The 26425-nt window shown below is 42.3% G+C and overlaps 1 long non-coding RNA gene across 4 annotated transcripts in view; it reads left to right on the plus strand.

The window, feature by feature from the left end:
• Nucleotides 1-9392: 9392 nt before the first annotated feature.
• LOC135229516 (uncharacterized) overlaps nucleotides 9393-26425 on the plus strand; it is a 56098-nt gene continuing 39065 nt past the window's right edge. For 2 of the 4 annotated variants that reach the window (XR_010320203.1, XR_010320202.1), the window contains exon 1: nucleotides 23426-25219. This is a non-coding gene — a long non-coding RNA (uncharacterized LOC135229516). Of the gene's footprint in view, nucleotides 9511-23425; nucleotides 25220-26425 lie in introns of those variants that run through there. The other 2 variants (XR_010320205.1, XR_010320204.1) reach the window with 2 other exon arrangements.

Below are 26425 nucleotides of genomic sequence, written 5' to 3' on the forward strand. Positions count from 1 at the left end.
TGAGTCATATTAAGCCCTGATATCCTCCTTCCTTTTGGGAATGTGAGAGTGGAGAGGCAATTAAGAATAATCCACAGCTGGCTCCAGTCAGGCATCTCCTTTCCATGAACCCTTCCTTTATGATAAAAATCTCACATGAGATGATTCTAGATGATGTAATTATCAAGGAAGAGTAAAATTCCCATGTTTCCATATGAGGTTTCATTTCACTGAGAATTAAGTTACCTTGATTAGTGTTTATTTTCCTCGTGCCACACACAAGCAGTTGCACCTAGAAGATATTGCTTGTTCAAGATATTTCTGTTCATTTGTTTAACTTTAAGAGTCTTCTTTGGGGCCCAGTCAAGACAGCCAAATTGCATTTGGTTCTTTTTCTGGTCTTTAGGAGCCAATGATGTAACCACCAGGAAGGTAAGTAGCTATAAAAATGAATGTTTCTGCACAAATGAGTTCAAATGCATGACTGCAGGACATCAGGAATGTTCTGGATGAAATATGATGAATATATTGTTGCTTCTAAGATTTTGTGGAAACTCTGGTGACATAGTGGTTAAGTGCTATGGCTGCTAATCAAAGGGTCGGCAGTTAGAATCTGCCAGGCGCTTCTTGGAAACTCTATGGGGCAGTTCTACTCTGTCCTATAGGGTCGCCATGAGTAGGAATCACCTCGACGGCACTGGGTTTGGTTTGGTTTTTTGGTTCTAAGATTTTGCAGGTAAGGATAAATTTTCTTAATCTTTTTATTCCCATAAATGATTGTCTAATCAAATATACATTATTCTATTTTAAACACCATTGTAGAAGCAACCTTCTGTATGTTCCTGCTATGAACATATTTTACATTTTGTTTGATTATTACTGTTCTAGTCCTACCCTTCTGAGAACCAATCCTTTTGAAATCCTCACCTGCTCTTCATATTAGGTTTCTAACTTACTCTTCTTACATTAATAACAAAATATTAATATCTATATTTATAAATTTATCACTTCAACATGACAGTTAAATTATCTAGCCTGATGTATGGATTCAATAGATAATAAGTAACATATTTATATTTTCTTACTATTTTAAATAACTTTCGCATGCCATGTGAGGCAGGCAGTGCAGGAATTATCTATATTTTAATTTCAGGAAGGTAAATTGCTTACTTAGATGCATACCCCCAATAGCATATAAACACTGAAATTCAACCTAGTGTTTGTGAATTCACAATGAAACTGAAAGGGAAACAAAAAGAGGTAGCATAGAAAGAAAGAAGACGGGAAGGAAGGAAACGTATCTGAGCAAACTGTCTAGAAGCTTGGAGTGAGTAAAGAAGGCAGGTAGAAGAAATAGCAATATTTGTTAGTAGTGGCTTTGTTTCATCCATTGTCAGAAGTAAGTTTCATACGTATGTATGTATATATATATATATATATATATATATATATATATATGTATATTCTTTCCAGATGAGGGTCATCATCCCATTTTGTGGGTGAGTAAATCAAGGCTACAGAAAGTAAAGAAGCATACTTAAAGTCATCAGCCAATTAAGGGCAGAGTGGGATTACAAATACAAATCTGCGTAATTAAAAAGCCAACATTGTATCAATGATATTTCCCTTAACGTTATAATGGCTCCCACTTTATACTTACAATGTAAGCATTGCTGGACAGTATAAAATACCTATTTGATTCCTGAGTTTCCTATACAAAAAAGTAATGATGAAAGTGGTGAGAAATTTAAAGTATTGAACACTACAAACACTCTGGGCTGTACCATACATAATACGACATGAACAATTGACTTCGTTCTCCAAAAGTAAAAGATAAGAAATATTAGACAGTAAAGATAATTTAAATCTATTAGCCAGCAAAACATGTGAAAATAGTAGCCCAACCACTCCTGACTGTCTACCGTGTTAGTATCATAATCACTACTCAGAGACTGATGCTGAGTTTGTGCCATTGAGAATGGGTGAAAACAGGAGCACCAACTGGTCTCAAAGGCATTTAAACCCCTACTGAGAACTGGAGCTAATCATTTGATCTTACTTATTTGGAATTTATTATAATTTTTGATCAATTTACATTTAAAATTTTAAACATTACATAATTCTCTTTGACATATTTCATGCACTAAATACATAGCTGGAATATAAGCTTATCAATTTATCTGACTTATTACAAGAAAGGAATCCTGGTGATGTAGCGGATTCCAACCTGGCTGCTAACCAAAAGGCCTACAGTTCAAATCCACCAGCCACTCCTTGGAAGCCCTTATGGGGCAGCTCTCCTCTGTCCTACAGAGTCGGTATGAGTTGGAATCAACTTGATGACAACAGGTTTGGTTTAGTTTTTTTTAACACAAGAAAAATCTAAATGTTAACATCATTTTTGGTGAATTTATATTTTGAAATTAAAAAGAAATGTATATATCTAAAAAAAGCATAGATAGATTGTAACCTGTTTTACAAATGTTGAAATTAAGTTTTATAGTCAGTAAGTATTGCCGATATACAGCTAGTCAATGAAGGAAGTAAAACCCAGGTAATTGAAACTTGATTCTAAATCCCATTCTGTCTCCACAAAAATGTAATTACTTTTTAATCATGCCTGAACTCTGAGTGGACAAGAATATAATAAAAGAAAACAACAACAGCAAATAAAATGAAACACTGTTTTAAGTGTTAAGGTAGAGAAATAAGAAAGACATTTAAAAGTAAATAACAAGGCTTCAACAACAGGTAAAGAGCGCAATAAGGCAGTAAACATGTTGAGTCGACAATAGTGACCATAGTGCTATAAAAAATATATATATATATATATAGGATGTTAAAAAAAAAAAAAGACTTCACAGGGACACACAGTGATCAGTATCACATAAAATGGTGGTGGGACTAGAACTTGGGTTTACAGCACTGTGAAGATTTTCACAGCTATTTAGGAAGTGGTAAAGGGAAAAGTAATGCATTCAGAATGGGAAGAGTTGTGAGCAAAGCTATGTTTATGTAATGATTTAAGCATTTTTTCTACAGCATGGGACTTGTAAAATGATTTATTGCATTAAAATAATACTTGAATGACATGGACAACTAGTTTAATTCCAATAAATCAGAAATTGCAACACCTGCTAAAGAGAAAAGCTGCTGGATGCACATTTTGAAGCATCTAGCTATTTTATTTCGGTGTCAAGATGCTCCTCTCTTTTACATAACGCTGGTAACCTCTGCTGCACTTATTTTTTATTCTTTGTTTTCTGTTTGTATCTGTCATGACAATAGATATCTATTGACTTATTCTGCCGTTTAATGTGTTTTTATTTGTTTTTGTCTTTTTTAACCATCCGAATTATTACATTAAACATTTACCTACAAGTACACCTATAGTTATGGAACATATTTGTTGTTGAAACTTTCATGTCAAAATATTTTTTGATTCAGTATTCTCTAGCCACAATAGTCCCTCCAACTCTTTAAACCATTGGAACATCACTTTATAATTTGAAATGTAATGATATACACATTATTACACACCTGATTGTTGTCTTAAGCCACATTAAAAAAAAAACATAGTGGTGAAAAATTTATATAGAGACGATGATTTGATGAAATAGTGGTTTGCCTAATAATAAAACTTAACATTTTTATAAGATTTTTCACTGTAATTTTCAAGGAGAGATTTGGAGCCAATTCTTGAACAATGCTCTTGGCAGGCTGAAGAATTTTTACCTTAGTAGAAGGTGAAGAGCAGTGGCAAATATTGAGACAAAGCTGTCTTTCTTCCTGTGCTGAGATGAAGGTCCGTGTTGCTGTGCGGAACTGCATCAGGTAGAGAATTTCTAAAGGGAGCCAAGACCCGCTATGCAATTTCTTCATCCTTAGAGTTAAATAACCATAAGAATATTTCCTATGCTTCAATTTATTCTTGAACATTGAGTGAATGGTCAAAAAAATGAATGATATTGGGTAATATTTGTGAGAAAACTACGTGTAGAATGTTCATTATATGTACACAAAACTCTGGGTATATGGAGCAAGAAAAATATCTACAAAAAATACGAATTAATTAAGAGAATTAGATTCCGGCAACCAGCACAGAACCAATATGCACTTATGTCTTTAGTGATGTTCAATATCCAATGCCTTTATTTTTAACTGACTTGCTTACAGAGCTGTGTTTTGTTGTAGAGATCAGTGTTATGAAGGCAAGTGGGACTTGCTGAGGCACTGCAAATGCAGTCAGTGTGATTGTGTGTATCCAACTGGGGATCCGTCACCAACACTGCTGGGAAACTGCTGGTAAGGAAGCACTTTTATTCTACCTGTTTCTGACTAAAAGAGCCAGTCCCCAAAATATACTAAAAGGTGGATGTCATGGATTGTATTATGTCCCCCCCCAAATGTGTGTACCAAGTTGGTTAGGCCATGATTCCCAGTGTTCTGTAGCTGTCCTCCATTTTGTGATTGTAATTTTATGTTAAAGAGGATTAGGGTGGGATGTAACAAAAACATTACTAACAATGTGCAAGCACCCAAAGAGAAATTAGGTAACTCCTAAAAATCAAACACTTATGCTCATCCAAAGTCTTCACCAGGAGAGTAAACTGATTACCTACAGACTGGGAAACAGTTTTTAGCTATAACATTTCTGATCAGCATCTGAACTCTAAAATCTACATGATATTGCAAAAACTCAATAACAAAAAGACAAATAATCCATTTAAAAATGGGCAAAGGATAGGAACAGGCACTTCAACGAAGAAGACATTCAGGCAGGTAACAGATACATGAGGAAATGCTCACAATCATTAGCCATTAGAGAAATGTAAATCAAAACTACAATGAGATACCATCTCACTCCAACAAGGCTGCCATTAATCCTAAATCACAAAATAATAAATGTTGGAGAGGTTGTAGAGAGACTGGAACACTTATTCACTGCTGGTGGGAATTTAAAATGGTGCAGCCACTTTGAAAATCAATCTGGCACTTCCTTAAAAAAGTAGAAATAGAACTACCATAGCATATGGCAATCCCACTCCTTGGAATATATCTTAGAGAAATAAGAGCCTTTATATGAACAGATATATGCAAAACCATGTTCATTGCAGCACTGTTTACAATAGCAGAAAGATGGAAGTAACCAAAGTGCCCATCAACAGATGAATGGATAAATAAATTGTGGTGCATTCACACGATGGAATACTTCACACAGATCAAGAACAATGATGAATCCGTGAAATATTTCATAGCTTGGAGGAATCTGGAGGGCATTATGCTGAGTGAAATTAGTCAGTTGCAAAAGGACAAATACTGTATGAGACCACTATTATAAGAACTCAAGAAATAGTTTAAACAGAGAAGAAAATATTCTTTGATGGTTATGAGGGTGGGGAGAAAGGGAGGGAGAAGGATATTTGCAAATTTAGGTAGTAGACAAGAACTATTTTAGGTGAAGGGAAAGACAACATACAATAAAGGAGAGGTCAGCATAACTGGACTAAACCAAAAGCAGTTTCCTGAATAAACCAAATGCTCCAAAGGCCAGAGTAGCAGGGGCAGCAGTTGGGGGATCATGTTTTCAGGGGACATCTAGGTCAATTGGCATAATAAAATCTATTAAGAAAACATTCTGCATCCCACTTTGGTGAGTGGCATCTGCAGTCTTAAAAACACTATCAAGCGGCCATCTAAGATGCATCAATTGGTCTCAACCCACCTGGAGCAAAGGAGAATGAAGAACACCAAAGATACAAGGTAATTATGAGTCCAAAAGACAGAAATGGCCACGTAAATCCGAGACTACATCAGCCTGAGACCGGAAGAACTAGATGGTGCCCATCTACAACCGAAGACTGCCCCGACAGGGAACGAAACAGAGCATCCCTGACGGAGCACGAGAACAGTGAGATGCAGACCTCAAAGTCCCATAAAAAAATCAGACTTAATGATCTGACTGAGACTAGAGGAACCCTGGAGGTCACGGTCCCCAGACCTTCTGTTGGCCCACGGCTGGAACCATTCCCAAAGCCAACTCTTCAGACAGAGATTGGACTGGATTATAGGATAGAATATGATAGTGGTGAAGAGTGACCTTCTGGTCTCAAGTGGACACATGAGACTATGTGGGCAGCTCCCGTTTGGAGGGGAGGTGAGAAGGCAGAGGGGGACAGAAAGTGGCTGAATGGATACGGGGAATACAGGGCTGAGAGAAGGAGTGTGCTGTCTCATTAGTGGGAGAGGAACTAGGAGCACATAGCAAGCTGTATACTAATTTTTGTATGAGAGATTGACTTGATTTGTAAAGTTTCACTTAAAGCACACACACACAAAAGATGCAAAGAATACACAGAGTCACAGTACCAAAAGAAATGGTCGACTCTCAGTCGTTTCATGAGGTGGCATATGATGAAGAACTGGTAGTAGTGAAGCAAGAAGTCCAAGCTACACTGAAGGCACTGGCGAAAAACAAGGCTCCAGGAGCTGAGAGAATACCCACTGAGTTGTTTCAACAAACAGATGCAGCCCTGTACATGCCCACTCCACTATGCAAAGAAATGTGGAAGCTAGCTACCTGGCCAACAGACTGCAAGAGATGCATGTTTGTGTCCATTCCAAAGAAAAGCGATCCAACAGATTGTGGAAGTTATCAAATGTAAATCATAGTATTAGTAAATATGGTAAACAAACAGACAAACTATCTACTCCACAGTGAATATGACATTCTATCCCCAGGAGATCTAGTGAGTTTATGATGTTGTTGTCAGGTGCTGTTGGGTCAGTTCCAACTCATAGAGACCCTGTGTACAACAGAACGGAACAGTGCCCAGCCCTGGGCCTTTCTCATTGCTGTGTCTGAGCCCACTGTTGCAGCCACCGTCTCAATCTGTCTCATTGAGGATCTTTGTCTTTTTCACTGACCCTCTACTTTACCAAGCATGATGTCTTTTTCCAGGGACTGATTCCTCCTGATAATATGTCCAGAGTACGTGAGACCAAGTCTTGCCACCCACCTTTCTAAGGAGCATTCTGGCTGTACTTCTTCCAAGACAGGTGTGTTCATTCTTCTAGCACTCCATGGTATATTCATTATTCTCCACCAACAACATAATTCAAGTTTCAGTTCTTTTGTCTCCCTTATTCATTGTCCAGCTTTAGCTGCACATGAGGCGACTGAAAATATCATGGCTTGGTTCAGGCACACCTTAGTCCTCAAAGTGACATCTTCGATTTTTAACACTTTGAGGTCTTTTGTAGCAGATTTGCCCAATAAAACATGTCATTTGATTTCTCGAAGTCTGCTTCCATGGGTGTTGATTGTGGATCCAAGTAAAATGAAATCCTTGGCGACTTCAGTATTTTCTCTGTTTATTGTTCCAGTTGTGAGGATTTTTGTTTTCTTTATGTTGAAGTGTAATCCATACTGAAGGCTGAAGTCTTTGATCCTCATCAGTAAGTGCTTCAAGTCCTCTTCACTTTCAGTAAGCAAGGTTGTGTCATCTGCATGTCTAGGCTGTTAATGAGTCTTCTTCCAATCCTCGTGCCCCTTCTTCTTCATATGATCCAGCTTCTTGGACTGTATGGATTACATGTTTTTTTAAAGACACTGAGTTTTTGGTAATTTACTATGGCAGCCCTAGAAAATGAATACAGAGCCCTTCACCAAGGACAAGTCAAGTTAGCACCAAAAATGCTCCTGTAAGGGTAGCCACGTAACATGAGACATGGCAGTTTTTAAAAAGTATGAAGTAAAACTTTCAGCTTTGACAAAGAAAGGGCTCCTCTAAGTCCAAGTTCTAAGTCCATTGCTGTTGGGTCAATTCTATCTCATAGCGACCCTAAACGACAGAGTAGAATTGACCCATAGGATTTCCAAGGAGTGGCTGGTAGATTCGAACTGCTTGAATAAGTATTGTGAAAAAATACAACCCTGACACACAACTTTTCTGAGCTTAGTATTAAAACAAAACAAAAAAAAAGTCGCTATTGAGTGGATTCTCACTCATAGGGACCCTATAGGACAGAGTAGAGCTTCCCCACAGGATTTCCAAGGAGCGACTGGTAGATTCAAACTGCAGACCTTTTGGTAGCAGCCAAATGCATAACCACTGCACCACCAGTGGCTTTCAAATCAGCTATAGGCTGATGATCTTCAAATTCTTAGAACCCAGAAAACTACTCTACCTCAGAGTGGTATCCACAGCTGGGAACTGTTCTCCACACTTGGATGACCTCAGACATCCAAATCTAACATGTACAGAAAAAAATCTTTTGGTCATTTTCTCAAGCTTGTTCCTCCATGGTTTTCCACATGGTAGAGAATGGCTCTGGTGACCATGCGCTCATGGTAGCCTGAATTCTAGAAGTCACCTTTGATTCTCCATTCCCCTCATCCCATACGTCTGATCGACCACCAATTCTTGGCAGCTCAAGCTCCAAAGTACACCTCAAGCCTGCCCACTGTTCCCATCTGCACTTCCACCATCACTCCTCACCCTGACCACTGCAGAAGCATCCTGACCGGTCCTCTGTATTTGCTGTCTTCAAGTTCTCCTGGGCTACAGTTAATTCCTGGGACACATTCTTTCTCAAGACCATTGAACAATAGAAGGAGAAGGGCATTTAGTTGTATGCTACCTCCTCCGCTTGAGCTGCATGCCCCTCAGAAATCACTTTTCAGTGTGCAGTCTATAATGTCTCTATCCCAATTTCCTGTCTTTGGCTGCACTGCTTTGATAGCGTGCATGCATGTGTGCTTCAGGGGTCATGTAGGCAGATGCTTGGAGGAATTTTTCTTAGTACAATCATGGTTGTGTGCCATCAAGAGATTCTGACTCATATCAACCCTGTATGACAACTTAGAACTGCCTCACAAGGTTTCCTAGGTTGCAGTCTTTATGGTGCAGCCCTGGTGGCCCCGTGGTTAAGAGCTCGGCTGCTAACCAAAGGGTGGACAGTTCGAATCCGCCAGTTGGTTCTTTGCAGAAAGACATGGCAGTCTGCTTCTGTAAAGACTTATAGTCTTAGAAACCCTATGGGGCAGTTCTACTCTGCCCTATAGGGTCACTATGAGTCGAAATTGATTCAATAGCAACTGGTTCGGATTTTGTTTGGTTAGAATCTTTATGGGAGCCCATCTCCAGATCTTTTCAACCCCTGAGCTGGTGGGTTCCAACGGCCCACCTTTCAGTTAGCCAAGCACTTAACCGTTGCACCTCCAATACTTAACTCTGCACGCGAGAGGGCCCTCTCCTGACGTCTCCCGTCTCCTCACCCCGCACACTTTGGCGTTGTCCTTGCTTCTAGACCCCACCCTCCCCTCTGGAGGCCCAACCCCCCCACGCCCGCCCCACACCCGGGCCGCTGGGCGGGGCCGGCAGCCATGTTCCTAGCCGTCCAGCCAGTTTCTCCCGGAAGTGCTGGGACGGGTGGTGAGGGGCCCGGGCCGGATGGCGCGCCTTAGAGAGGATGGTGTTTGTGCTGCTTTCTGTGCCGTGGTTTCTGAAAGATAGGAAACTCCGGCAGGTGGGTGGAGGGACCCGCTCCCAGACTGAACAAGCCCGGCCCCTCGAAGGTGTGGAGGGAAGGCGCCAGGAGGGCGGTTCCCAGTCCCAGCAGTCTGTGGGCTCCAGAGGTTGGGGAGTCCGGACGTTGGGTTAGCAGCTGGCATCGCCCCCTCCGGCGTACCCCGTCCCGAGTGATCCCCAGGGGCGGACGCGGTGCGGGGCCGGGCGGACGCAGCCACTCTAGGGGCTGCGAGAGGGAGCCTCTGGCCCGGGAGACGCAGCTGGTCTGCGAAATTTCATCCCCATGGATTTGCGGGGGGGGGGATCCAGCTGCGGAGTGCCCTCGGGCCTGGGGGCTTGAAGGGCTTGGGGAGAAAGGCCGTGTCCAGGGCTGCGCCAAGGTCCCTACTCTGCCTGGGCGGGTTTGCGGGCCAAGCTGGGGGATGGGCGCCTGCCCCCCCGCCCCCCACCTGCTCCCTGTGCCGGGGGGGGGGAAACGAAGGCCCAGAGTTCGCCCGGGGGGGTGAGACTCCAGACTGAAGACGGGGCACTCGCCCCCGTTCGTCGTCCCACCCCCACCAGACTCCGTAGGGTGCCAGGGGCGGGGAGAGAGCGATCCCCCGCCCAAGGCCCCGCTGCCCCTTACTGTTTTGGGCGCTGTGCCTGGGAGGCTGAGGCACCCCGCGCCCGCGCCCGCGCCCGGCTGGTCTACTCTCGGGGCTGGGGCGTCGGCGCGGCCCCAGCCCCACCTGGAAAGGAAGGGGTCCTGGGAATCTGTGGAGCAGCGCGGGGATCCTACTCCTTGTGGAAGCAGCAGCGATTCAGTGTGTGTTAACAGTGTGGGTGCCGGGTCCCGCTCCCCCTCTGGGTGGCGGGGGTGGGGGTAGCAGGAAGGGGTCCTGAGCGCCCATGTTGTTTGTTAACTTAAACGTTTGTGCGGCGCTGTGTAGCGGTAGCTGTGGACGCGGTCTCTGGTGCTGAGGGGATTTGAGGGTTCCTCAAACTGGTGGGATTTGGAGCCTCTACCCTGGTGGCAGTGGGTTCAGTGGGTTACCCTGGTGGCGTAGTGGTTAAGTGCTAAGGCTGCTAGCCAAAAGGTTGGCAGTTTGAATCCACCAGGCGCTCCTTGGAAGCTCTGTGGGGCAGTTCTACTCTGTCCTATAGGGTCGCTATGAGTCAGAATTGACTCGATGGCAACAGGTGTGGTTTTTTTTTTTTAGGTTGGAGATTAGGTGTCTCTCGGGCTGACATTTGAAGGTCTGGAGCTGACGGTTTATGAGGGCTTGTAAGGGTTTTAAGCGCTCCAGCCATGGGCACCAACCCGATCTTCCAGCCCCTGCGGACTGACCGCCCCCCCCCCCCCTGGGGGGGGTTGGCTGCTCTGGGACCCTGAGCCCAGAGGGCGATGAGAAGCTGACAAACGTGAGTGATGCCCTCCCTGCAGGCTCCAGTCGGCGGGGCAGCCCTGCTCACACGGTCTCAATAGGGGCAGTCGGCTTCGTGCCTGGGGGTGGTTTCCGAATGTTTCCTCGTGGCCCACCCCCCCCGTGCGGGGCGACAGCTCTCCCCTGGGCGGGGACCTAGTAGAGGCCTGCAGGGCATCAGGGTGTGGAGGGGCAGAGCTTGGGCGGGGAGGGCGCGGCCCTGCAGGTTCCTGTACATGACCACGGCAGGGGGGTGCGGGTCTTGAAGGCTGGGCCTGGTCGAGGACCCACTAGGTCTCACAGACGGAGTGGGTTAGGATAATCATAGCATTAATGGGAGTATTGAGAGAGCGCCCTGGGGCGTTGGGTCCCTCGGGAAGAAAAGCTTCTGCTGTCGCCACTGGAGCGGTACCCAGTTCGTCCCGTCTTAGGTCCAGGAGGTTCCCATGCTCGGAGGGTCTGGTGGGCAGAACAGAACCGGCGGTGCGCACGCCCTCTCGCGGCCTTGCGCCCAATCGCTGAGGTTCAGTGTCAGGTGATTCTAAGCCATGGTTTTGGAACTCAATAGTGAAGCAGAGCAAATAAATGATGCAGTGCCTTGATGGGACCGGTGGAGACAACAAGAAGCAAAGCACAGCTGAAACTTCAAAATTCCACTGAGTGTTAGTAGGATTTGGAGGGAGAAAATAGACGGAGAGTCGAGAGGCCCAGAGATGCAGAAGGGTTAGAGGATTAGGGTTAGGGGTTAGGGTTTGGTGTTAGGGGTTCAGGTTGGGGAGTTAGAGGCTTGGGAGTTAGGTTTAGGGGTATAGGTTTTAGGTGGCTGGGGTCGGGGTTAGGGCTGGGGTTACTAGGCTAGGGCACAAGTGGTTTAGGGTTATGGTTAGGGTTAGAGTGAGGCTGAGGTTGATTCCCAGTCTTGTGTACCGTCTCTTCCTTCACCAGAGTTACCACATATCTGTCGTTTGGTTGGAAACCCTGATGGCATAGTGGTTAAGACCCACCAGTGCTAACCAAAGGTCTGCAGTTCGAATCCACCAGGCGCTCCTTGGAAACTCTATGGGGCAGTTCTAATCTGTCCTATAGGGTCTCTATGAGCTGGAATCGACTCGACGGCGGTGGTTTGTTTTTTTTTGGTTATTATTTAGTTAGCTTTTCTCTACCCACTCTCCGTCTGCCTGGTGAACATCAAGGATTGTTTCTGTGTGTAAATGTTTTCATGAGTTTTTATGATAGTGGTCTCTTAGTGTATATGTCGTTTTGTGATTGACTTAGTCAGCATGATGCGCTCCAGATTCATCCATGGTGTGAGATGTTTCAGAGATTCATCATTGGTCTTCGTTGTCGTGTAGTGTTCCACTGTGTGTATGTACCGTAGTTTGTTTATCCATTCCTCCGTGGATGAGCACTTAGGTTGTTTCCATCTTTTTGCTACTGTGAATAATGTCGCAGTGAACACGGGTGTGCATATGTCTATTCCTGTGACTGCTCATGGAAACCCTGGTGGCTAGTGGTTAAGTGCTACGGCTGCTAACAAAAAGGGTTAGGGTTTGAGGTTCGGGATGTTAGGGTTAGGGTTGTTAGAGTTCTGGTTGTTAGGGTTTGGGGTTAGGGGTTGGGGTTAGGGTTTTGGGGTTAGGGATGTTAGGGTTAGGGTTGTTAGGGTTTGGGTTAGGGTTTTTCGGTTGGGGTTAGGTGTTAGGGTTAGGTTTAGGGTTTGAGGTTAGAGTTTGGATTTACAGGTTAGGTGTTAGGGGTTGCAGTTTGGGGTTTACAGTTTTGGGGGTTTAGGGTTTTGGGGTTTAGTCGGTAGGGTTTGGGTTAGGTTTTAGGGGTCAGGATTTAGGTTTAGGGTTGGGGTTGGTGTTGGGTTTGTTTGGGATATGTGGTTTGGGGTAAGAGAGTGGGTGTTAGAGGTTTGGGGGTTAGAGATTGAGGGAGTTAGAGGGTGAGGGGTTAGAGGGTGAGGGGGTTAGAGGTTGAGAAGATTATAGAGTGAGGGAGTGAGAAGGTGAGGGTGTGAGGGGGTAAAGGTTAGGGTTTAGGGTTAGAGGGTTTAGGCTTAGGGTTCAGAGGCTTAGGGTTAGGGGGTTAGGGTTTCAGGGTTCAGAGGTTGGGGTTGGTGTTGTGGTTAGGGTTAGAGAGTTAGGGTTAGAGGGTTAGGGTTGGAGGTTTAGGGTTAGAAGATTAGGGGTATGGTTTAGAGGTTTAGGGTTAGGGGTTAGGGCTAGGGTTTAGGGGTTCAGGTTTAGGGGTGTGGGATGGGTCTGGGGTAAGGTTTTAGGGTTTAGGGTTAGAGGGTTATGTTTAGGGCTTAAGGCTTAGAGTTTAGGATTTCAGGACTTAGGGTTTAGGGCTTAGGGCTTAGAGCCTAGGGTTTAGGACTTAAGGTTTAGGGTTTAAGGCTTAGAGTGAGGGTTAGGGCTGGGGGCTGGGGTTAGGGTTTAGGGTTTAGTGTTAGGGTATTAGGGTTAGAGGGTTAGATGGTTTAGCGTTTAAGTTTAGGGTTTAGGGGTTAGGGTTAAGGGTGTTAGTGTTTAGGGTTTTGGCATTTAGGGTGTTAGGGTTGAATGTGTTAGGGGTAAGGGTGTTAGGGTTTTAAGTGTTAGGGTTTACAGTTTAGGGTTAAGTGATAGGGTTAGGCTTAGACTCATTCTTAGGTTTAGGGCTAGGGATTTGAGGTTTAGGGTTTGGCGTTGGGTTTGGGGGTTGGGGTTAGGTTTAGGGCTAGGATTAGAGGGCTAGGGTTAGAGGGTTAGAGTTAGAGGGTTAGGGTTTCAGGTTAGCGTTAGAGGGTTAGGGTTCGAGTGTTAGGGTTAGGGTTAGGGTCGTTAAGGTTAGGGTGGTTAGGGGTTAGGTGTTAGGGTTTAGGGTTTAGGGTATAGGGGTTAGAGTTTGGGTTAGGGTTAGAGTTTAGGGCCTTGGGGGTTAGGACCTAAGGGCTTAGGGCCTTAGGGGCTTTGGGACTTAGGGCTTAGGGGCTAGAGTTAGAGGGCTAAGGCCAGAGGGCCAGGGTTATGGTTTGATTCCTGGTTGGCAATTTTTTTCCTTCAATATTTTGTATAAGTCATCCCATTGCCTTCTTGCCTCCATGATTTCTGCTGAGTAGTCCAAGTTTATCATTATTTACTCTCCTTTGTTGGTGACTTCCTTTATCCCTAGCCTCTCTTAAAATTCTCTTTATGTTTGATTTTGGCAAGTTTGATTATTATATGTCTCAGTCACTTTCTTTTGAGATCACCTTATGTGGAATTTGATGAGCATCTTTCATGATATCAGGGAAGTTTTGTGCCAACAAATCTTCAACAGTTCCCTGTGTATTTTCTGTTAGCCCTCCCTGTTCTGGTACTGCAATCACTCATAGTTATTTCTCTTGATAAAGTCCCACATGATTCTTTGGATTTCTTCATTTAAAATTCTTTTATCTGGTTTCTTTTCAAATATATTGGTCCCAAGAGTTTTATCTTCTATCTCAGTAATTCTGCCTTCCAGTTCTTCAGTTGTGCTCTTCTTACTTTCTATCGAGTTTTCTAACTCTGTAATTTTATTGTTAATCTTCTGAATTTCTGATTGCAGTCTCTCTATGGTTTCTTGCAGCTTATTAAATTTTTAATTATGTGCTTGAGTAACCTTTTTAATTTCTTCAGCTGCTTTATCTTTGTGTTCCTTGGCTTGTTCTGTATTTTGCCTCATTTCCTTCCTGATATCTTTGAGAGTTCTGTATATTAATCTTTTGTATTCTGTATCTGGTAATTCCAGGATTGCACCTTCATCGAGAAGATTCCTTGAGTCTTAGTTCTGAGAGCTTGTTGAAGCAATCATGGGTCAGCTTCTTTTTTTTTTTATTTTAATAATTTTTATTGTGTTTTAAGTGAAAGTTTACAAATCAAGGCAGTCTCTCACATAAAAACTTATACACAACTTGTTACATATTCCCAATTACTTTCCCCCCAATGGGACAGCCCACTCCCTCCTTCCACTCTTTCTTTCCGTGACCATTTTGCCAGTTTCTAAGCCCCTCTACCCACCCATCTCCCTTCCAGGCAGGAGATGCCAACATAGTCTCAAGTGTCCACCCAAACCAAGTAGCTCACGCCTCACCAGCATCCCTCTCCAACCCGTTGTCTAGTCCAACCCATGTCTGATGAACTGGCTTTGGGGATGGTTCCCGTAGTGGGTAAACGGAAGGTGTGGGGGCCATGATCACTGGGGTCCTTCCAGTTTCAGTCAGACCATTAAGTCTGGTCTTTTTATGAGAATTTGGGGTCTGCATCCCACTGTTCTGCTCCCTCAAGGGATCTCTGTTATGTTCCCCGTCAGGGCAGTCATTGGTTGTGGCCCGGCACAGTCTAGTTCTTCTGATCTCAGGATGATGTAGTCTCTAGTTCATGTAGTCCTTTCTGTCTCTTGGGCTCGTTATTATCTTATGTTCTTGGTGTTCTCCATTCTCCCTTGATCCAGGTGGGCTGAGAATCATTGATGCATCTGAGATGGCTGCTTGCTAGCATTTAAGATTCCAGATGCCACTCTTCAAAGTGGGATGCAGAATGTTTTCTTAATAGATTTTATTATGCCAGTTGACTTAGATGTCCCCTAAAACCATGGTCCCCAAACCTCTGCCCCTGCTTTGCTGACCTTCGAAGCATTCAGTTTATTCAGGAAACTTCTTTGCTTTGGTTTAGTCCAGTTGTGCTGACCTCCACTGTGTTGAGTGTTGTTCTTCCATTCACCGAAAGTAGTTCTTGTCTATCTCTTTAGTAAATACCCCTCTCCTACCCTCCCTGCCTCCCCCCCTCATAACAACAAAGGAATATGTTCTTCTCAGTTTAAACTATTTCTCAAGATCTTATAATAGTGGTCTTATACAATATTTGACCTTTTGCTACTAATTTCACTCAGCATAATGCCTTCCAGGTTTCTCCATGTTATGAAGTGTTTCACAGATTCGTCACTGTTCTTTGTTGATGTGCAGTATTCCATTGTGTGAATATAGCATAATTTATTTATCCATTCATCCATTGATGGGCACCTTGGTTGGTTCCATCTTTTTGCTATTGTAAACAGTGCTGCAATAAACGTGGAAGTGCATGTATCTATTTGTGTAAAAGCTCTTATTTCTGTAGGATATATTCCGAGGAGTGGGATTGCTGGGTTGTATGGTAGTTCTATTTCTAGCTTTTTAAGGAAGCACCAAATTGATTTCCAAAGTGGTTGTATACCATTTTACATTCCCACCAGCAGAATATAAGTGTTCCGGTCTCTCCACAGCCTCTCCAACATTTATTTTTTTGTGTGTTTTGGATTAATGCCAGCCTTGTTGGAGTGAGATGGAATCTCATTGTAGTTTTGATTTGCATTTCTCTAATGGCTAATGATCGAGAGCATTTCCTTATGTATCTGTTAGCTGCCTGAATGTCTTCTTTAGTGAAGTGTCTGTTCATATCCTTTGCCCATTTTTTAATTGGGGTGTTTGTCTTTTTGTGGTTGAGTTTTAGCAGAGTCATGTAGGTTTTAGAGATCAGGCACCGGGCAGAGATGTCTTAGCTGAAAACTTTTTCCCAGTCTGTGGGTGGTCTTTTTACTCTTTTGGTGAAGTCTTTAGATGAGCATAGGTGTTTGATTTTTAGGAGCTCCCAGTTATCTGGTTTCTCTTCGTCATTTCTAGTAATGTTTTGTATTCTGTTTATGCCATGTATTAGGTCTCCTAATGTTGTCCCTATTTTTTCTTCCATGATCTTTATCGTTTTAGATTTTATGTTTAGGTCTTTGATCCATTTGGAGTTAGTTTTTTGCATGGTGTGTGGTAGGGGTCCTGTTTCATTTTTTGGAGGTGGCTATACAGTTACGCCAGCACCTTTTGTTAAAAAGACTATCTTCTCCCCAATTAACTGACACTGGGTCTTTGGCAAATATCAGCTGCTCATATGTGGATGGATTTATATCTGGATTCTCAATATTGTTCCATCGGTCTATGTGTCTGTTGCTGTACCAGTACCAGGCTGTTTTGAGTACTGTGACAGTATAATTTGTTCTAATATCAGGCAGAGTGAGTCCTCCCACTTTGTTCTTTTTTAGTAATGCTTTACTTTTCCGCGGCTTCTTTCCCTTCCATATGAAGTTGGTGATTTGTTTCTCCATCTGTTTAAAAAATGTCATTGGAATTTGGATCGGAAGTGCATTGTATCTATAGATGGCTTTTGATAGAATGGACAATTTTACAATGTTGTCTTCCTATCCACGAGCAAGATATGTTTTTCCAATTACGTAGGTCCCTTTTGTTTTTTTTGCAGTAGTACCTTGTAGTTTTCTTGGTATAGCTCTTTTACATTTTTGGTAAGGTTTATTCCTAAGTATTTTATCTTCTTGGGGGCTGCTGTGAATGGTATTCATTTGATGATTTCCTCTTCAATGTTCTTTTTGTTGATATAGAGGAATCCAACTGATTTTGTGTGTTTGTATTGTAATCTGAAACTTTGCTGAACCCTTCTATTAGTTTTCTTGAGGATTCCTCAGGGTTTTCTGTGTATAAGATAATGTCTTTGGAAATAGAGATAATTTTATTTCTTCCTTACCAATCTGGATGCCCTTTATTTCTTTGTCTAGCCCAGTTGCTCTGGCTAGGACCTCTAGCACAATGCTGAGTAAGAGCAGTGATAAAGGGGATCTTTGTCTGTTTCCCGTTCTCAAGGGAAATGCTTTCAGGCTCTCTCCATTTAGGATGATGCTGGGTATTGGCTTTGTATCAATACCCTTTATTATGTTGAGGAATTTTCCTTCTATTCCTATTTTGCTGAGAGTTTTTATCATGAGTGGGTGTTGGACTTTGTCAAATGCCTTTTCTGTATCAATTGATAAAATTATGTGGTTCTTGTCCTTTTTTTATGTGGTGGATTACGTTAATTGTTTTTCTAATATTGAACCAACCTTGCATACCTGGTATAAATCCTACTTGGTTATGGTGGATTATTTTTTTGATATGTTGTTGAATTCTACTGGCTCGAATTTTGTTGAGGATTTTTGCATCTATGTTCATGAGGGATATAGGTCTGTAATTTTCTTTTTTTGTGTTGTCTTTAGCTGGTTTTGGTATCAGGGTTATTCTGGCTTCATAGAAGGAGTTAGGTAGTATTCCGTCCTTTTCTATGCTTTGAAATACCTTCAGTAGTAGTGGTAAGTCTTCCCTGAAAGTTTGGTAGAACTTTGCAGTGAAGCCATCAGGGCCAGGGCTTTTTTTTGTTGGGAGTGTTTTGATTACCTTTTCAATCTCTTTTATTGTTATGGGTGTATTTAGTTGTTCTACTTCAGTTTGTGTTAGTTTAGGTAGGTAGTGTGTTTCTAGGAATTCATCCATTTTTTCTAGGTTTTCAAATTTGTTGGAATACAATTTTTTGTAGTAATCTGATATGATTGTTTTAATTTCAGTTGGATCTGTTGTGATATGGCCCATCCCATTTCTTATTTGGATTATTGGTTTGTTTTCCTGTATTTCTTTAGTCAGTCTGGCTAATGGTTTATCAATTTTGTTCATTTTTTCAAAGAAGCAGTTTTTGGCCTTGTTAACTCTTTCAATTGTTTTTCTATTCTCTAATTCATTTAATTTTGCTGTAGTTTTTATTTTTTGCTTTCTTTTGGTGCCTGACAGTTCCTTTTGTTGCTCTCTTTCTGTTTGTTCAAGTTGTAGGGACAGTTCTTTCATTTTGGCTCTTCTTTAATATGTGTGCCTTTATTGATATAAATTGACCTCTGAGCACTGCTTTCACCATGTCCCAAAGGTTTTCATAGGAAGTGTTTTCAGTCTTGTTGAATTCTGTGAATTTCTTTATTCCCTCCTTAAGGTCTTCCATAACCCAGTCTTTTTTGAGCAGGGCATTGTGCAGTTTCCAAGCATTTGATTTCTTTTCCCTGGTTTTTCTGTTATTGATTTTTGCTTTTATGGTCTTTTGTTCAGAGAAGATGTTTTATAATATTTCAATGTTTTGGGTTCTGCAAAGGCTTGTTTTATGACCTAATATGTGATCTATTCTAGAGAATGTTTCATGTGCACTAGAAAAGAAATTATAGTTTGCAGCTGTTGGGTGGAGTGTTCTGTATAAGTCTATGAAGTGAAGTTGTTTAATTGTAGCACTTAGATCTTCCGTGTCTCTATTGAGCTTCTTACTGCATTTCCTATCCTTCACCGAGAGTGTTGTGTTGAAGTCTCCTGCTATAATTGTGGAGGTGTCTATCTCACTTTTTAATTCTGTTAACATTTGTTTTATGAATGTTGCGGCCCTATCATTGGGTGCATAAATATTTAATACGGTTATATGTACCTGGTAAATTGTCCCTTTAATCTTTATGTAGTGTCCTTCTTTATCCTTTGTGGTGGATTTAATTTTAAAGTCTATTTTGTTGGAAATTAATATTGCCTCTCCTGCTCTTTTTTGATTGTTGTTTGCTTGATATATTTTTATCCATCCTTTCAGTTTTGGTTTATTTGTGTCTCTTAACTCTAAAGCGTGTCTCTTTTAGGAAGCATACAGACTGATCGTGTTTTTTTATCCAGTCTGCAACTTTCTGTCTCTTTATTGGTGAATTTAGTCCATTTACATTAAGTGTAATTATAGATAAGTATGAGTTTAGTGCTGTCATTTTGATGCCTGTTTTTGACAATTTCATTTTCCATTTACCTTTTTGTGCTGAGTTTTTCTTTGTAGAATGTGTGTTCTTCCTTTTTATAGTAGTTGAATTTATTTTGGTGAGTCGTTATGTTTATCTTGGTTTTTATTTTGAAGTATGGAATTGTTAGACCTTGTTGTGGTTACCTTAATATTTACCCTGGTTTGAGTAAGTAAAAACCTAAGTTGTTTCGCCCTGTATCACCTTGGTTTCCTCTCCATATGTAATTTCTAAGCCTCCTGTATTTAGTCCCTCTTTTTTCACTATCGTAATCTTTTACATAATCACATCAATGATTCCCTGTTTTGAGTAATTTTTTTAATTAATCTTATTTTGTTTTTGTGATTTCCGTATCTGGGTTGATATCAGGATGTTTTGTTCTGTGACCTTGTGTTGTGTTGGTATCTGATATTATTGATTTTCTGACCAAAGAATTTCCTTCAGTAATTCTTGCAGTTTTGGTTTGGTTTTTGCAAATTCTCTAAGCTTGTGTTTATCTGTAAATATCTTAATTTCACCTTCATGTTTTAGAATTTTGCTGGATATATGATTGTTCGCTGACAGTTTTTCCTCTTTCAGTGCTCTATATATGTTATCCCATTGTCTTCTTGCCTGCATGGTTTCTGCCGAGTAGTGCAAACTTATTGATTCTCCTTTGTAGGTAACTTTTCGTTTATCCTTGGGTGCTTTTGAAATTTCTCTTTATCTTTGGTTTTGGCAGGTTTGATGATATGTCTTGGTGATTTTCTTTTGGGATCTATCTTGTATGAGGTTCGATGAGCATCTTGGGTAGATATCTTTTCATCTTTCACAATGCCAGGGAATTTTTCTGCCATCAGATCTTCCACTGTTCTCTCTGTATTTTCTGTTATCCCTCCCTGTTCTGGAACTCCAATCACACGCAAATTACTCTTCATAGAGTCCCCCATGATTCTTAGGGTTTCTTCATAGTTTTAAATTCTATTTGATTTTTCTTCAACTATATTTGTGTCAATTGTCTTATCCTCCAGCTCCCCCACTCTGCATTCCAGTTCCTCGATTCTGCTCCTGTGACTTCCTATTGAGTTGTCTGATTCTGTGACTTTATTGTTAATCTTTTGGATTTCTGAATGCTGTCTCTCTATGGATTCTTACAGCTTATTAATTTTTTCACTATGTTCTTGAATAATCTTTTGGATATCTTTAACTGCTTTATCCGTGTATTCCTTGGTGTTTTCTGTAGATTGCCTTATTTCATTTGTGAGGTCATTCCTGATGTCTTGAAGAATTCTGTATATAATTTTTTTATATTCTACATTTGGCAATTCTAGGAATGTATCTACATCTGGGAATGATTTTGATTCTTTGATTTGGGGGTTTGTAGAAGCAATCATGGTCTGCTTCTTCATGTGATTTGATGTCGACTGCTGTCTCTGAGCCATCTATAAGATATTGTAATATTTTCTTTTATATTTGCTCACTGAGTCTTATCTTCTTATTTTGTTTTGTTACAAGACACCCAGATGGGCTACTAGATTGTGGTATCGTGATTGATTTAGCTTTTGAATCACTTACGTCCTATTACCAGCTTGCCTGAGCTGTTACCAGGTATATAAGTGTATGAGTCCATTCACTATTCTTGAATAGAATCAGCTCAGGTGTCCTGATAGCTGGTCACCTAGTGTGTGGTGTAGGCTCTCACGTATTATCTTAGAGGAGTAGTGGTGATGGTTGTATGCACCAGTTTCTATTAGTGGCATGGGGTCACATTTCGAGGAGGGCAGGATGCTGACAGCCTTCCTTCAAGTGACAGTGAGGTAGGTGTGGCTCTATTCTCTAGAGCACTCTGGTGGGTGGGCTTTGCAGCTGTATCTTAGGCACCCAATGCTTGGGTAGGCGTCACTATTCTCAGACCCCTCTAGCAGGTGGCTAGGTGATGTGGGTGGAGTCTCAGCCCTCAGTTCACTGGTGTGGATCAGCGAGGGCTCTGTTTAATAGGTAGAGAGATATCTGACCTCCAAAACTTGCCTTTCCACTGCTGAGCTAAAACAATTATGGTCAGATCTCTATCAGAATTGCCTTTACATTGTAATAGCCACCTAGTTACCTGTAGGGTGAAAGCCAAAGACTATGGGTCTGTTAATGCCTGGATGGAGCTGATTCTGTACTGTTATTTCAGTTTAGGGAAGTCAGGGAAGGATTTTTTCTTTGATTGTTAAATGCTGCTTTTCTCAGGCCAGGAGAATGGGTTAGAAAAGAAAGAAGAAAAAAAATCCAGCAGTGCACTTCACTCTCTGGCACAGAGAATTCCAATGTTAATGAAGCTGGCTGGGGCAATGAGGGGTGGAATCAGATATATAGAAGAGAGTAGCCTGGCAAAATATACAAAGTTACTTATGTTGTTTGGTGAGGACTGTTTTTTCTGAGATTCCAGAGCATTGTGTCGCTCGTGTGTGGTGGCTGGATCCCTGCTGAGACTGTCCCAGAGGGTTAGGGCTGCGTCCATGCTCACACCGTCTCAGGAAGCCACAATCGGCTCCCCCACACTTAGTCCAAAGCCCAGCACCAGGGTTTCCTTTCTGGGACGCTGCACTCCAGGCTCCAGAACCAGTCGCTGCTTCCCTATAGTTTTTCGTTTCCCTGTCAGCCACGTCTGTGTGGAGCCTGTGTGTGCTGCCTGGGTCCCCTCTGAGGTTGGTCCTGAGGGTTGGGCCTATATCTGTTCTTCCGTGTCTCAGTAAGCCACAATCAGCCCCACCACTCTGACACCAGGAAACCACGAGGGCTCAAGGCTGTGGCGTGGGACACTGGCTCTGGAAGTGGTCCCTGCTGCAGCGTGGCTTTTCGCTCCCCCGTCACTCAGGTCAACTCCTTAGTTCTGTGTTTGATGGTCAGGGTTTGTAGATTGTCCTTTATGTAATCAGTTCACTTGTTTTTTCGAGTCTTTGTTTCAAGAGGGATAAGCGGAATCTTCTACCTAGTGAGCCATCTTGGTCCTGCCCCCGTGTCTGCCTCTTTATGTGATTTGATATTGACTGTTGTCTCTGAGCCATCTATAAGTTATTGTATTAGTTTATTTTATGCTTGCTTTTTGTATCCTAGCTTCTTGCTTTGTTTAGTTTTGGTATACCCAAATAAGCTGCTTGAGTGCACTAGGTTGATTATTTTCACCTTTGAAGCTCTAATGTACTATCACCAGATGGCTAGCACTGTTACCAGGCATATGAGCCTAGGAGTTCATTTATTTTTCTTGTATGGATTCAACTCAGGTGCCCAGGTAGTTGGTCATAAAGTGTGTGGTACGGGCTCTGTCCTACAGTCTTAAAGGGGCAGGGGTCATTGGTGTAGGCAGAAGTATCTGGCTGCAGTAGGGGGTCAGGCTCTGATCAAGGCAGGGGTCTGACAGCTGTGCTCTGAGTGTCTGTGAGGAAAGTGCATCCCTGTTCTGTAGAGCACATGGGTGGGTTCTGCAGAAGGGCAGTGGGTACCCAATGCTTTTGGTTGTAAGTTCTGGGCGGTACTACTTATCCTTGGAGCCCTATCACAGGTGGCTAGGTATTGTGGGTGGAGCCAGCAGTCCTTATGCCCCTGATGTGGGTAGGTGAAGACCCTGTTTAATAGGCAAAGCAGTGTCAAACATCAAATACCCATCTTTCCACCGTTCAGGTGAAACAGTTGCAGTCTGGCAACAAGGGCCTATTCTCCTGAAATGGGCCCACACAGGTCCATGCTGGGGTGAAAGGTATTCAAAGCCCATGGACTGTTTGTGCCTGAACAAGAGCTGCTTCTGTCCTGAGCTCCCCAGCTTAATTGAGCTGGCAGATTATCTTTCCCCCAGTTGTGAACTTACACCTTCTTCAAGGATGGAAAAATGGCTCAGAGTGGTACCAGGGCCTATCTCAGGCCCAGGGAAGTTGACAGCCACTGAAGCCGGCTTGGGGGCTGGGGGCGTGGTAAAATAAACACAAGTAATTAGCTTTTGCTGAGAGTGCCGTTCTTCTCTTGTTCTGGAGGTGTGAGTAGTCTGTGCAACTTGCTGTCCTTCCCTGAGCTAAACGCCTGTGGAACGCCACTGCCAGCCCCACTGCAGTCGCTCCAGGGAACGGTGCCTGAGGGTTCCTGGCTATTCAGGTCCAGTAACTCCTCTCCACTTCTGAATAGTCTCTCCCTCCCCCTGCCGCTGAGTCCATTTTCTAACTTTACCTTTGATGTTCAGGGCTCCTAGCTTCTCATAAATATAATCGCTTCACTTGTTTTTTCTGGTCTTTTTTGTAAGAGGGATCACTGGTGGCGTCTCAATACTCAAAACTTCATCATTTCTTCCTTTCACTTTAGCTACTCGACATTCAAGAGCAACGTTCAGAGTCTCTTCCGACATCCGTTTTGGTCTTTTCTTTCTTTCCTGTCTTTTAAAGGATCTCTTGCTTTCTTCATGTGTGATGTCCTTGATGTCATTCCACAACTCGTCTGGTCTTCAGTCGTTAGTGTTCAACACGTAAAATGTGTTCTTGAGGTGGTCTCTAAATACAGGTGAGATATACTCAAGGTCATATTTTGGCCCCTTTTGACTTATTCTAATTTTCTTCAGTTTCAACTTGAACTCCCATATGAGCAATTGACAGTCTGTTTCACAATTGATCCCTGGCCTTGTTCTGACTGATGATATGAGTTTTCCCATCTTCTCTTTCCACAGATGTAGTCAGTTTGATTCCTGTGTATTCCATCTGGTAAAGTCCACGTGTATAGCTGCCGTTTATGTTGGTGAAAAAAAATATTTGCAGTGGATGAGTCACTGGTCTTGCAGAATTCTTTCATGAGATTTCTGGTGTCATTTATTTCATCGATGCTGTATTTTCCAACTACTTTTCCTTCTTTGTTTCCAACTTTAACATTCTAATGACCAGTAATTATCAATGCATCTTGATTGCATGTTTGATCAATTTCAGGCTGCAGAAGTTGTTTAAAATCTTCAATTTCTTTATCTTTGGCATTAGTGGTTGGTGCATCAATTTGAATAGTCGTATAAACTAGTCTTCCTTGTAAGTGTATGGATTTTAGCCTATTAGTGACAACATTGTACTTCAGGCTAGATCTTGAAATGTTCTCTTTGATGATATGTAACGTCATTCTTTTGACTCTAGTGGAATATCCATGTTTGTAAGACTGCTCACAGACTGTTTCACCAGAGAGTTTTCTGGTACCGCAACATCTACCACTAATCTCTGTGATCCCTGTGAATTGGCAAAATAAGAATAGTGCTATAGATTTCTTCCAAATACAGAAAACATAAGTATGAAAATGTTCTTGCTGTTGATTATATTCTTTACCAATCTGTTTGTGTGGGATTTTTGGTACTTCACTTGAAAAATGAGTCCAAGGTACTGTGATGTGATTGTTTACTTTGTGTGGCCTTTCTAGCCATGGTCTTATAACATCCACCCTGGTGCTTGGGCAGGACTGTGTGATAGGGTAATTGTGGCTCACCAAGGGGATTGTTTATTTTCCCTTCAAAGAGAACCAGTTCCAGAGCAAAGAGGAGGATTCAACTCCCATCAAGGAAGAACAGCCAAGAGCCGAGCGTATATTATGGACCTGAGATCCCTGCACTGAGAAGCTCCTAGAAGCAAGAGACTGAGATAGAGAGAGGAAGCTGTAACCCTGAAGATGGTAAGATGCCATGGCAGGAGAGACCGAGCAACAGGGACCTGGCTATAGGAGATGATGGCCCATGGAGAAGGAAAGCTGAGTGCCTTTGGAGAGAGGCCGGCCCAAGGCCAGGCAGAGGCACGCCTATCAGCACAGGAGGGAAGAGGCTGTCCTGATAGAAGAACTGTATTCTGAGTGTCTTTGAGCCTGAGCTATAACTGTTACTTCCCTAATAAACCCCATAATCGTGAATATGGACTATGAGTTCTGTGTGGCCATTGCAATGAGTTATTGAACCCAGCAGAGAAGTAGGGAGTGCTGTGTGAGGGACAGTTGGTGTCAGGGTTAGTGAAGATGGTGGAGAGAGGATAGTTTTTCACCAATGCCTTCAATGCAGCTTCGATTTCTTCCTTTTATACCATCAGTTCTTGATCTTATGCTACCTCTTGAAATGGTTGAAAATTATCCAGTTCTACTGCAGTGGCTGTATTAATATCAGACAAATTGTACTTCAGAAAAAGGAGTATTATTGGGAATAAGTAGAGACATAACATAATAAACGTTCAATTCTCCAAAAAGATACAACACTCCTAAATGTGTATGTGTCTAACAACAGGGCTCCAAAATACAAAAACTAATAAATCTGAAAGGGGAAATGGACAAATACGCATTTATAACTGGTATCAGTACTTTTCTATCAATAATTAATAGAGCCCTGCTAGCTGAAGTCCAAAGCATCTGTATGAACCACTCATGGATGTCTATGTGTGTGTATGTGTGTATGTATGTATATAGTATAAAGAGAAGTAATACAGAAATAAACATAGATACATGTTGTAGTCCTTGGGAGGTACAAACGGTTAATGCATTCAGCTGCTAACCAAAATGTTGGAGGTTTGAGTCCACCCAGAGGCACTTTGGAAGAAAGGCTTGGTGATCTACTTTTGAAAAATTAGCCATTGAACTGACACACTTGTGTGTCAGTACTACTCTGACACACATGAGGGGAGGGGTCACCATGAGTCAGATCAGCTTGATAGCAATCGAATGATTTTTTTATGCATTCTGCCAATGTTTGTCTTTTAATTGGTATCTTAGGCTGGGTTCTCTAGAGAAACAAAACCAGTGAGGTGTATATATATATATTTATATATAAATAGCTTTATATCAAGAAAATGGCTCACGAGGCTGTAGAGGCTGGTAAGTCTCAAGTCCATGGGTCAGGCT

The sequence above is a fragment of the Loxodonta africana genome, unplaced genomic scaffold (assembly GCF_030014295.1).
Source record: "Loxodonta africana isolate mLoxAfr1 unplaced genomic scaffold, mLoxAfr1.hap2 scaffold_33, whole genome shotgun sequence".
Taxonomy (NCBI): domain Eukaryota; kingdom Metazoa; phylum Chordata; class Mammalia; order Proboscidea; family Elephantidae; genus Loxodonta; species Loxodonta africana.